Here is a 14,036-nt window from a genome sequence, read left to right on the forward strand (position 1 = left end):
GAAAACTTGTGTGCTTTATTTTGGGAGCCATTTCAGTATGTTATGAAGGAAAGTTGCAGACTAGGCATGTTTACTAGACCTTTAATTGCTACATTTAGGAGAAAGGCGCTTTTTTTTTTTCCTTCTACCCTCCCCCCTCCCCTTTTTAACGACAAGAAGCCAGAGTTTGCTGTGCAAATGAAGCAGGCTTTGCAAGAATCAGATTCACTTTGGACGACTCTTCACATTCCTCGTCATCATTACATTAGGCAGCACAATTCCATCTCTGGTTGTTGGGCAGAAAAAGTGGGCAGCCTGCCAGGTAGACGTTTCCATGGCTCCCAACCCCCAAAGGTGATGCGTTTTTCAGCTAATTCAATGAAGAGTGGGCTGAACTTTGGGTATAAACTAGACAATAGCTGCCTTCGCAGTATCAGCAGAATGGTTTATGGGAATGCACTCCACATTTGGCAGAGCATCATGTGACCTTACGGCTGAGATTTTGTGATGGTGCCAACGGAGACTTGGAAAGCGGTGCCCGTTCTGACTTTTTTCCTCTTTTCTTACATGGCTCAGAAAATGGTGGATCTTAATACTTGACTTTAGCCAGACTCAGCAAGCGATTGAGCTTTGAAGCACAACTTTGCCTTTATTCTGGCTTTTTTGGCACACCACCAGGAGGCTGTCCCTTTCACGCCTGATAAATTCTGCTTCTTATCTCCAGATAGAAAAAAGAAAGAAAGAAAATATAAGCAGAATAATTATACTTCATAACTGCATTTTAGAACTACACGTTCGATTTTTTTTGTTGGTGACGTGTAGTTTAGAGCAGCCCTCCTGAGTGTCTGAAGGATAAAAGTTGTTATTTTTTTTTATTTTTCTGGGTTGGTTTTTTTTTTCGGGTTTTTTTTTTTTGTTCTTCCTCCTGTTTAATGAACAGGCGTTTGAACTGGGCAAACGGGGCGACAGCATTGAACATGAGATCATTGCAGCCTAGTGTAGCAAGCTGGCACCCTGCCTTTTCACCCCTTTGCTCCGGCACATTTGTGCAATCCCCATTTATAAAACTGGCTCAGGGGCGAGGTGAATTTTCTGGTCTCTCCCCACCGCTTGTCCTGGGCAGGCAGTTGCGGCAAGGATTGGTGCAGCTTTTGCGCAGTGCTTTGTGCCTGGAATTCCGAGAAGAGCGGGAGAGAGAGAAGACAGGCATCCTGGTCTTCTTCCGAGAAAGAACAGGAGCCCTAAGAAGAAGAAACAAATCTGAGTTTGTCCTACATACAAGAGTACAGAAAAAAAAAAAAAGTGACTCTCCTGCTTCCAAAAAAAAAAAAAAAAAATCTGGCATGTTTCACTACAGAGGCATCAGGACGTGTTAGAGCTTCTTAAAGCAGTGTAACAAAATGAGCATAGGAGATTGTTTCTTTAAGTAAAAACAAAAAAAAAAAAAAAAAGGAAAGAAAAAAGAAAGATGGAGTTTTTTTTTTTTTGGTTTGCTTGGTTTTTTTTCACAATTGCTCACATAGCAGTATTTGGCACTGGGTGAACACGTACCTTTCATATCAGGTATAGATTCTGTTTCTTTTTTCCTCTTTTTCTATTTTTTAAACCGTTTTAAACGTGTTGTTTTGCAACTGAGTTCTTGTGTATTAATTTTAACATAGTCTTCTCTTCACACTTTTTTAAACTAACTTTTTGGGGGTGTTTTTGATCTAATGTTGCTAAAAATAGAAAGTAAACAAAAAATCGAGCGTCTGTAGAAAAAAATGGCTAGGCACATTTTATCTTAGCTAAGCACTGGAGTTATGCAAAGACCTTAATGTTACATTTACTCAGTCTCAGCTTTGGTTATCTCTAAGAAAGTTGTGGGTATTTAGATCTGGTTGCTAAGGAAATTAAATTCTTTTTTTACAGTGTGACTCATGCTTTCAGTTTCTAAAGAGGAGAAGTGAAAAAAACCGTGTGTTAACCAGCAGGAAAGGATCGCTCTTGTAGCCTGTATATTAAAGTTGTTACTGAGTTAATTCATATATGAGTTTCTTACAGTTTGTATTTAAATCCGCTACAAAGAAATCAGTGTGATAAGCACTGGAATAAAAGGCACATTATTGGGACATTCATGAAGCACGCCTGGTTTGCAGCCAGTAACAGTAACTATTTTAAGATATTTGGAAAAGCAGCACTTGTCCAGGAATAGCTGAAAACAGTATTTAAGATACCCATTCAGGATGTTTGTGATCAGTGCATGTACAGTTAGTTTTGAGCATATGACGCTTTAGTAGAGCCTTTTACTTAAGGCATTTGTCTGTCTGTTGTAACATATTCCTAAGCAATTAGAAGAGTGTGTAACTAAATTCATTGTGACTGGCAGATTTTGAAAAGCTTGGCCAAATTGGTGGTTTATGTAGTTGGAATTTTTATTCTTTTTAATATTTCCCTAGACTTTTTAATTTAAAAAATACAGATGTTCTCGGCTTGAAATTACGTTTAATTTACAGTGTCTCTTTCATTAGAGACTCTTACATTTGGTGTTTCTTTTCAAGATGTTCATGATATGTGTATATCTAATAAAAAGCTTTATAAATATGACTTTATGAAATAGGACTGTTTTAACATGCTATTCCCTTTTTATACACTACCGAGTAGAGTGTAATTTCTTAGATTATATGCTAATTTTGCTACTTTATATTTTTGTTGTTCTGCAATGAACTCTGGGAAATTGCTGAATGGAGACCTTATATATATATGACACATACACCTCCATATACCCATTTTGGACCAGAAAGTGTTTCTTAGGTTTATGGTGGTACTGCCTTCCCCAATAGTTTGTTGGAATAGTTTTGTTTGTCATTCATACCTAGCCTGTTGAGAAACCAAGGCTTGCATTTGCTTAAAATAACTTTTCAAATTTCTCTATCTGGTCAGACAAATTACTATTTCCCCCCTCTCATAAGTTTTTTGCAAATATTTCTTAATTTAAGCCACTTAGTTTATGCCTGCATTTTTCTGAAGTTCCGTACCAAATTACCTCATTGTGTTCACGACTTGATAAAAAGTACTCCCTTTTGTTAAGTTTGCTTTCTCTTCTGAAATTCCTAATAGAAATTAAATATTTGTAGGTTGAAAAAAAAGGCTAGAAAATAGTAAAAGAAAGAGTCTCTTTTCCAAATCGTGCATGTTCACAGCATGACTTCTCACGAGGAGGGGCGTCAGCAGTGTCGGGTTGATATCTTAAAAGCATAATTGCTAATTTTGTGATGTTTCATGCTCAGAAAACACTTCACCTAAAACAGATAATACAAATTCTTTCTCTCACTGTTTTTTGGTTTTTTTGTGTTTTTTTTTTTTACTTTTATTTTAGTGAAAGAAAAATGAAAAAGGAAAGTGAAGAAGTTAATTACACCAGATTTCAGCGAAGGTAACACAGTGATCTTAAATACCTCTTTTCTTTGTTGGTTGGTTTTTGGTTTTTTGTTTTTTTTTTTTTTTTTTTTTTGTTTTGATTATACAATAAAGCTGTTTGCAAGAACCTGAAGCAGTTTAACTTTAAAAAAATTCGCTTAAGACAGCCTATGGATATCATTTCGGAGATGTGTATTAAACTTTTGCTCTCATTATTTGCTGTTGGAAATGTTGCAGTTTGTGTAGCTGTAACTGCACAAAGATGTAGCTTTATACTGTATGTTTACATGAAGCTTAAGAATTAACTGAAAAATCAAAACATGATTTGTTCATTGGTTATGCCTAGCAAATATATTAGATAATATATATAAGATATACATTTACTAATTTATGCATATTAATAATATATTTGTAGTACATATATCTACTTTTTACTATGTAACTATAATGCAGTGAACAATTATGTTTCAAATGTGGAATGTATCTTCTGTAACACAAGAAAATTGGATAAGAAATTTTACAGCACTTATTACAATCATTCAGTAAGTTGTATATGCAGTCTGCATACTTATTTCTGATACTAGGATAACTATTCTAGTTTGAGGGCTTGTCTCTACATATTCTCTTCAGTGTCAGCAGAAAGCAGTTACCTTCTGAATGCTGAAGTGTTGTATAGAAAATGAAAGCAGATTTAAAAGAGACTTTTCTAGAAAATAAATTAGTTATTTTAATATGCAAGAGGGTATAAACATGCAATATTTAGTCCACTAAAAAAGAATAGAGAAGGAAATACAATGGCAGAATTAGGACTATAGTGGAAGGAAGACATTAAAATTTTATTCAGATACAGATTTCAGTTACCTGCTCACCAAAATCAAAGGACACCTTTATATGGGACCTGGTTTTAAAATTATACCTGCATCTCATGACTGTATTTTACAAATTCCTTCACATTTATATTGTTGCAAGTTATTCTGATGTGGCAGGTGTTGTGCTTAAAGGTGCAGTGTTTATCAATGCTCTTGGTTAGAGTACAAAAGTTATAAAACTGTGTCTGTGTGTCACCTTCCTGAATGACTGGGTTTTGACCCAAAGGAGCTGTTTTCAGTTTGTTGTTTAGGGTACCCTACATTCAGTGTGGGATAATTTTTATTGGATTGCTTGCCGGTCATAAGAAGGATGGATTTGTTGTAGGCGTTAACCTTGAAGTTTTGCAAGATTGCATTTCCACTAGCATTCTTATTTCTAGGGAATTACATTGATGGGAGGGTTGGTGAATAAAATACACAAACTAACTTTGATTAGTGGCTGTTCTTTAATCAAGTTATTGTGAAACAGTACTTTAGTTGCTGTGTAACGTGAAGAAGTGGCTACGCAGTTTTCACAATGTTGTATGGGAGCAGCATTCCACTTGTTACATCTCAGATTTGGTGGGGTGAATTTTATTTTGAGTTGTAGTACATTATATGAGCTCAGACACAAAGGAAAACACGTACTGTTCACTTCTATGTCATGTCCAGTTATTGATTCCAGTCATGCACACCATAGTCAAGCAAGCTGGGAATTAAGAGTTCATCAGAAAGGCAAAGAGCACACAAAATGACATTAGTTCCTGCTGAAGACAAAACAATCTCTTGCTGTTAATCTGTTAAAAAAAAGAAAAATAATTCTTTCATTTTCAATGGAAACTAGTCACAAATCTTTGGCTTGTTTGTTACCTCCACCATTTATGCAGTTAAGCTTGGAGGAGCCCTCTTTGCAATAATTGGTAACATTTTCACTCTTGAGTACTCGTTCTCACATCGCATCGTATGTTTGTTTGTTTGAAGTCTTCTGCACTCCCTGTGAGAGGAAAACCCAAACCAGCCATGCCAATTGGCATAAACCCGTAGATCCGATCTTGTGTTGAAACGCACTGCACAAGCTCGCTTCTATGGGTCTGTGTCAGTGTGGTGATCTGGCAAAACTTCATGCAGCACCCACTGCAGTGGTGCTTGACGACAAGCCCAAATGAGTGTACAAAGCCATGTACTGATTTTGGAATTCTTCTCTTGTCCATTGCCTTCCAACTTGATTAAGGGATTTGTTCTTTTATAGGTTGCTTTAAGCATCTTTGGCTTAATATCTTATTAAAATTTAGAAGGAGGTGTGACGGAATCATAGGGTTTCCAATGAGGGAGTGAAGGATATAAAATTTCCTGGCCTTATTAAATATGCCATTCTGTGGCATTGCACTCAAAAAGAAAGAAGCTATTTATTTATTGCAAAATAAGACCAAATACTCATTTCTTTCCAGAAATGTTCTGGGCTTGTATCATCTCTATCAAATATGTATGTATATATATACGCACACAACACACGTATATATCTTTATACATATGTAAACAGGATAGAACAGAAGCTCTACCTCTGCAGTAGAAAAATCAGTCTAAGAATATGCCTTATTGTCTGAAAAGTGGGGAATAACTGCAGTTGAAAGCCTCCCCCCCATGGGAAATACATAGGTCAGTGGCTGCTGTCAGATTTCAAAGAAAGGCTGAAGAAATGAAGAAGACTTTATGGTCACCGTCGGAAGCTGTGTGCATCCGGGTTGAGGTAGTAGGTTGTATGGTTTAGAGTTACACCCTGGGAGTTAACTGTACAACCTTCTAGCTTTCCTTGGAGCACACTTGAGCCATCGAGGAATTCATCACCACTTTAATCTGATCAGGGAAAGTATGCAAAAAGGTATTGTTTCATGGCTGTACATAATGATCACTCTGAGGCTTTATTGATGTTGAAATAGTCCTGATGACTTGATTATTTCATTTAAATCCTGTTATGAACAATGCTGACACATTGCCTTAATGGACTGTGACTATGTACTGCAGACACTTAAGGAAAGAATTATGATTATTATTTTAATTCCATTAACATGAAAGCTTTAAAAGTTATTTTGGTTTATAAACTCAGGGAAATACTAAGTATTTAATGCTTTTTTCTTTCTTCAGGGGATAGCTTGTCCTATACATTTTATTTTTGTTGCTGGCATTATATAGGTCTACTTTTTGTATAAAGGCAAAGTACATTTCCTTTTATCCTTAGAATACTTTCCAGAAAACATTGCATGCTGCTGCTTGGATAGCAGTGGCAATGTCACAAGTTGATCCTGATCTTCCCTGTATTTATGATATTATTTCTTTGTGCTTGAAGAACTCAGTGTTATGAGGACAGATCTAAGTCACCTGCAGGTCCATCTGTGTTCCCACCTTACTGTGACTCACTGACCCAGCCTAGCACCACTCTGGGGTCTCAGCACCTGTGTCCTTACACAGCACATCAGGCCAGGGTCAGACCCGATCCAAAATGCCCTTGTCTGTTTTGGCCCTTGATTCATCTTTCTAGCTCAGCAGGACTTGGAGAAATCACATTCCCTGTGCAAATGGTTTCCAAAACACTGGAAACTGCCTCCAGTGTCAGGTCCCAGGACTGGGTGCCTCCACCCATGTGGGATGGATGTCTTAATATATATATGTATATACACCCACACACACAGATATATATATACACACATATATATATATATACACACACACACACACACATATATATATATATATATGTATGTATATATATATATGTAAGATTCCAATCTAACAATCTGACTCTGGAGACAAAATTTGGCTTGTGTAGGTTTCTGCCCCAATTTGTGTGACCCCATTTCATTCTGGTTTGCAGTCTTCCTCATCCTGTCTGGGAAAAAAAGAAAAAATGTCCCTTATTATGATTATCCCATGAGCAGGTATCCTAACAAAGACAGTCAAAAAGAGTGAGTGTTTCCACTTCTAGAAACAGCTATGGAGCAAGAGAGAAAAGAGCTGTGCCTGTATATTCCCCAATATTTTTTAAGTGAGTGGAACTGACCTCAAAGATAAGACCTCCCCAGTGAGATGGATAGAAAATATTGCCAAAGTCAGAGCATCTGGACCAGACAGTGATGCTCATTCCAAAATAGTTGGGAAAAAGTGATCGTCTTTTTCCACATACTTTTCCATAAAAAGTGAAAAAAGAGTATTATTTTCAAGAATAATATGTCATTAAAGACAGCAATAGTGATAATTTTGCTGGAAAGTGATTGAAGTTTTTTTCTGTAAAGGCAAAGAGCAGAGCAACACCCCTGTGGTGTTGCTGTCAGGAGCAGATCAGACTCCTGTGGGATGAGGAGAGGGTGAAATGTGACTGTTCCTCATAAAGGTGAGGGCTCTGTTTCTGGAGCTCCCATGTTACCAGCAAACAGTTCTTTTTAAAGTGTATTTTGAAGCCCTGAATTTCTGACTTGACTTTTATTGGAGGTGAACATAACAAGTTGTTGGATATTTTCAATATTTAGTTGTTTGTATCAGCAAAGACAGTTAAGAATGTTTATTTGAAGTGGATTTGAAAGTTGATCGTATTTTGGTTGTGTTTTGTTTCCATGTCTGTCTATTAGAAAAATCATTTGCTCACAGTTTGTCAGCTTAAGGTTTACCTCAACCCTTTTCTAGATATGGAATAACAGGAGGAGGTGAAAATGGATTTAGTTTATCTTTTTAACAGCACTTATTTTCAGTGATTAATGTGTGTGATAGGAAATTGATAAAGAGGATCTGCATGACAGGTGGATCCAGACTGAGTTTTAAGTCTGTCTTTAAGTATATGGGACAGAGAAGAGATGAGGTTGAGTGAATCAGAATTGTTCCAAGCAGATGGAAAATGCTTAAGGGAGCAGTGGTTAAATGGGAGGATAGAGGGGAGATCTCCATTAACCACTGAAGCCTAACAGGGATCACTCACAATCTGAGTAAAAACTGCAATATTTTCTGTGGATTCAAAAAGACTCTGGTCACCAGTACATTTTCTTTTGTTATTTTAATTATTTTTTTCTTTCATAGTTTAAGTTCATTGGAAAGAAACATTGTGATTGCTGGTTTCTGCCAACGGAGCAACAGGTGTTCAATCCTTTTATATTAATTCTTCAATTAGTTTCAAAATAAGGGGAATTGTTTATACTAAGCTGAACTGAATAGAAATGACTGATGCAGAAAATGTGGGAATGTTTCATCTGTCCTTCTAAGGCATGATAAATTTGTAATTCTATCAGGCCTAGTTGCAGGTTGCTATGCAAATTTTCGTTGCAGCATCACCAGCTTTAATGAATATACATTTTCTCTATTACTTTCTCTGTTCTTTAATTTAGTTTTTTTTACCCTGTAATGTGCAATACATTGTTTTGGCAAGAGTTATCAAGTTACGAGCAAAAATGAATGAGACTGTGAGGTAATTTTGAAGCGGATTAAGGTAGAGAATGAAAAACAAAGGGGAAAAAGGCTCTATTAAGAACAGCTGGATGGTCTTCTGTGATTTCATTTTAAAGTCATAAAAGATATTGTCTGTTTTAAGTGAAGTCTGACATACTTTACCTTTGCAGTGTGGTTGGAATATAAGTGTGCATCCTAGGCTAGCATTACACTGATGTAGGAACTTTGTGACGTGGCTAAACAGAGATGGTTCCAACCCAGACCCTATCTGAGACTGTTTGTTCCAGTGAGTAAGACAGAACATTGTCTTTCTTGTGCCAGTACTTTGCTTCTTGCATTTGGAAAAAATCTTTAAGATTTTTAAGATATTAAGGGAAGATATTCAGGAGAAGATCTGGAGATCTAATGGATCTGCAACTCCCTGTTGTTCCTTTGGGAGACATGTCCTCAGGTTTTCACAAGTTTGGTCATACAGAAAAGCTGCAGAGGCACTGACCCACCCAGCACCCTTTTGCTTGCCACAATTTCTTTGGAAAAGATTAAAACTGATCCATGGTGAGCCTTGATTCCCAACAAAGAAATTACAGCACAGCAAAACCCAACTGCAATGCCAGACCCTGCCTGTCTTAAGAGCTAAGTCACTTCAGAGAGCTGGGGAGAATTTGTATTTCCTTCTGCAGTCCACAGTGCCTTTGTCCAGAGGCACATCCAAAGAAAACAGAGTTAGAGGGACATTTCTGAGTTAACAACCATGATCTGGAAGCACTGACAGAGCTTGGATGTTTTGGGCACATCCATTTTAGAGACCTTTCCCTGTACCAAAGCTGCTGTTAATCCAGTTTGTCAGAAGAGGTAAAGCAAGTTATTACTAGTTTTGTGCTGTTGAAATAGCACAGAGTAGTCAAAAATATTTGAGCAAATTTCTGGTTTTGTTATTCAACTCAGCAAAAGAAAATGCTGAGTTTCACTTGGTCTCATCCTTTGTTTAACTTCCTTGTCCTCACAACAGTTGAAGTTCTTTAGATATTTTTAAGCAAAGAATATGTTAAAATATTTAAAAGCAATCCCAGAAAAAGTTTTCCTCACAAATCTGTCCCTTAAATATGACAAACAGCCTCTAAGAATCTCCAAATTTTGCTTATTGAAACTCTTCAGCAAGAGACCTGTGATAGGGTGCTTAATTGATAAAGTTGGAATAGAAGTGCACTTAAAATTTTTCAGATCTTTTGGATGTAGTTTTTCATGACATTCATTTATCTATTGAGAGCAGCTTCTTATATTTTTTAATAAAACAAACATTCAATACATATGGCAGGCCCTGTTTAAATGTGGGTATTGTTTTTATAGCACAGTTAAATACAAGTTTGAAAAGCTAATGCTTTTGTATTACACAGTACAGAAGAATGAAATTGTTTCAGCTTTAGCCTTCAGATAGTAAAAATATTTATATCAGACTGATCTTTTTGGTAAAGTTTAGTTTTCATAAGGCTACTGGATATTTCAGTTGTAATTCATTGTAAAATGTATCATGTATAGGAAAAATTCGGGCTAATTTAGTTTTTTTTTTCCTTCATGTCTTCTTCCATGCCACTTCTAGAAACAGTAAGAGCAAGACTCACATTGATGAAGCCTTTTCCAGAATACTTTCAAAATCTAAGTAAAAACTCAAAGATCAGACCTCTTTTTTTGTTTGTTTGTTTTCTAGAATGACATCCTCATGTTCAGGAATTCATTTCTTTTTATCCCTTCTTTTACAAATATGACTGGCATGGTATTTGATCTTACAGCAAAATAGGCATGGATCCCTTTGCTTTGTGTGTGGGCTTTGTTGCACCTCTTTTTGAATGGAAAGATCTCCCCCATAAACACCTGTACTTGAGTGTTTTCTGGATAAGGTAGTTGTCTGGCTTGAATAAGACTGACACTGATATGCACCAACCATTGCACCAAGAGCCTCATTGAAAGGTCACAGATACAGAATAGAAATTAATCATTTTTCTAAGAGTCAGAACAGCCTTGTGTACTGCTTTGCTTTCATGGTTGGGAGAAAAGGGAGTGGTGCACACTTTTATTTTCTTGCATGTGGTTAACATACATATATTATGCTTGTTCTGTCTTTATCTGAATATTTTGAGCCACCTCAATTAAACTTTATGTCCATGGTTGAGAGAGATTTATCTGGGTTAATCTGTGGTTTATCTGCCAAATGCAAATCCCTTCCCTTTACTTTTGGTCTCCACACATTTTTCCACTGGTCCTTTTTTGATTTTTCATTTACTGACAGCATGATAATCCTGGCAATGGATGTAGAACATTGCAGATATACTGGCAACAGGGATGGATTGGGAATGCCATGATGGCTAGAGAGAAGAATGGGATTGCTGTCATGTTTATAAGGTTAGCAGAAACCAAAGTTTACTTAAAATATATTCCCCATGAGTCTTTTCTGTCATGACTCCTCAGCTTGGGAATGAGAATAAAGCTGTTTATTACTATCACTTTTGTGGGTCTGCCTTGAGACCGTGGAGTGGAATTTGCTCCACTCTGTGTGACTCCCATTTTTCCAAAGCCCCTGGACAATAACAGTAGTGTAAGGCTCACTTTTCCCTGACAAAAACCCAACCTCGTGGTCAGTGCAGTATCAAAGCAGATTTGCATGTCTAAGAAAAGATGACTGTCAGTCACACGTATCTTCATGTATATTTGCTGTTGGGGATTTTTGATAGGCACTACACTGAAATGAGCAGAAGAAGAGAATCCCAAAATTCTCCATCTCAGCCATAGCAATTAGTGTGCTGAGACAAATTTGTTCATTTCCCATGTTAGGAAGAAACCATCAGATGGGAACTTGACCATAACTTCACTGTTGTTTGAAAGAACTTTGCTTTAGACTATGGATAGCATTTGGAGCATGCTAAATCCATGTAAATGGCTGGTTTCCTGGAAAGTTACACAAGAAAGATGCTCTGTCTGGACCAGGAATTAGATTCCATGGTAGCCTGTAATCAGGAGAGATGGAGGTATGGCTTGAAAGTGCCACTGGTACTCAAGTGTCCTTGGCTGAGGATCATTGAGGATCATTGAAGCTTGTCCAGAAAATCTTGGACTTTCAGAGAATATTTCCATCTCCACCTTTTCAAAAAGGTGAAGTGCATTTAATTTGCACAACTGAAAGGGATTTATTCCATAAGTTCCTTGAACCCAGAGATTTGTCTGTGTCAGCTGAGCTTTTTATTGGAAGGATATTTTTTTAGGGGTAGAGTTTTTAATAAAGTAGGACTGATATTATGTTGAGCTAAGTTGTTTGAGAGCTGCTGCTGAGGCTGATGTCCCTGTGAGAGGAATCTTTGTGAGCTGGGGGACAGGGAGCAGTGGACCAATGTACTCAGCTCTATGCTAAGTAATGTTCTTTTGTCCAAATGTTAACTTTTGATCCTTAGGGTAGATTTTTCCAACAGTATGTATACTACTGTATTCACTTCTAATTTCTTCAGCTCTGCTCCCCAAATATATATTTCCATGTTGAGTATGGTAAAGTACTAAGCTCAGACCACCTAAATCATGTGTTGCACTTGTGCCTCATCACTGCCTGGACAGGAAGGCAGTGTCTGAAAATTCCCAGCCTCTGCTGTTTACAGCCCACACACACTTTGAGACGAGACTGCAGGCTTGAGTCCATCTGAGGTACCACAGCTGGCAATTTGGCTAGGGAGGTTCTTGCTTGAGAAAGTATTTTTGTCTTTAGGCAGCATTTACTCAGGATGTGACTTTTGAAGTACGTGATTCCTGTGGTGCTAAAATATTTTTGCAAGTGATTATTATTAAATATGGCAAAGTCTATTGCTCTTAAATGTTTATCTTCTGATACAGGAAGAATTTAGATGTATTTTTATCATTATTTTGGTTTTGAATTATAACTGTAACAGAATGACCAAAATGTAAATTTTAGTGATGAGTCTAAGAACCTAACTCGTACTTAGTGCAATATTTTGAAGCTATCCTGCTTTTTTTCCCAAAATATCTTGGGCATTTAGGAGTCAGCATCCTGTTGATTTACAACATCTGGGCAAGTTTTAAAAGAGAAACCTCAGGTGCAAGGCCATTTTTACAGCTCTTTGACCCAATGACAGGATGTTAAATATATTAAGTGGTTGGATCTGCCTCTAGGTTGTGCTTCTGCATGTGAAACACTTAAGCATGGAGTGCCAATACATTCTTAGCAGCTTTTATGAGATAATAGCACTTTAATTTCTCTCCTCTGGCTGTTGTAAAGAAAGGCAATATAAACAATGCAGCCAGAGAAAACAGGCACAGCCTGCACACCTGATACTCCTATCGATGTCACTGCCAGCTGGGCATCAAAAAGGGGACACAGGACTCCTTTCCTCCCCTTGCCCTGCACTGTGGGAGGAATTGTCTGCCGTGGGAGACAGTGCTGTCCCCAGCCTCCTGTTTTTAGGGCAATGCTGTTAGGGAATTCTGCCAGGCACTCCTGCCTCCATCCTAGCACCAGCAGGCACCGTCCTGCCAAGGGCACCGCTGTTGGGGCAGGGGTGGCTGTCCCTGGAAGGGGCTGCAGTCACCACCCTGCCAAGGACAGGGACACACACTGTCGTGCCCAAAAGGACGGATTTGAGTGTATCATTGAGTCAGTTTCGGGTTTTTGGCTGAAGAAGTGCAAGTGTTGGTCTGTGGAAGCAAACAGCAGCGTGCCTGATGAATGCACTGTTTATTATCCTGTGAGCTGCTGGAAATACCAAAGCGGATAAGGGCTGCGACTCAAGGCCACGGAGCTGGGCTCACACAGCTCCCTAAACCAGGAGCCAAGGACGTGGGAATCCTCACCAAGGAACCCTCCTCACCCTGGGAGTCTGCAGAGATGTCAGGCTGTGCTCATCTCCAGGCAAGGGGAGGCTCGAGCTAAGGATCCTTCTCATACGTGAGGAGAAGCTGTTGTTTGCTATTGTGTAATTTGATTTGACTCTAATTTAATGACAGTTCTTAGCAGGCAACATGATTTGCAAGGCTGATTTCAATTTTTATTGATTGGGCCTTTAATTTACTTGGACTTGCACTCAGGAGCTTCATCGGAGATTTAATGGAAGTCTGCAAAAACAGCTTGGTAAGGAATTTCTTGATGGAACTTGAACTCAAATGATTCAATAACAAGTCACTCAGGTGCCGTGTGAAAATATTTTAAGAAAGAATATTCTTAGTTAAACTTAACTTTTTAAATAGCAGATTGGAAACGCCATTATTTAAAACCTTTCTTTGGACTCTTGTGAATAATTTTCCCCCAAATTCTCACACTCAATATCTATTCAAAGGTAAATTAAATATTCATTTAAAATTATTTTTATATATTTATATTCATTCTATTTA

The 14,036-nt window shown here is 37.7% G+C and overlaps 1 protein-coding gene across 2 annotated transcripts in view; it reads left to right on the forward strand.

Annotated features, from left to right (window-relative positions):
- Positions 1-14,036, forward strand: part of LOC306810341 (uncharacterized protein) — a 217,606-nt gene that overhangs the window by 177,734 nt on the left and 25,836 nt on the right. The window contains exon 1 of one of the 2 annotated variants that reach the window (XR_013776440.1): positions 3,340-3,394. The exons of the other annotated variant lie outside the window; for it this stretch is intronic. The gene's annotated coding sequence lies outside the window, so the exon portion shown is untranslated. Of the gene's footprint in view, positions 1-3,339; positions 3,395-14,036 lie in introns of those variants that run through there. 2 annotated transcript variants of the gene reach the window in all.

This window comes from Erithacus rubecula, assembly GCF_903797595.1.
Source record: "Erithacus rubecula genome assembly, chromosome: 1".
NCBI classification, from domain to species: domain Eukaryota; kingdom Metazoa; phylum Chordata; class Aves; order Passeriformes; family Muscicapidae; genus Erithacus; species Erithacus rubecula.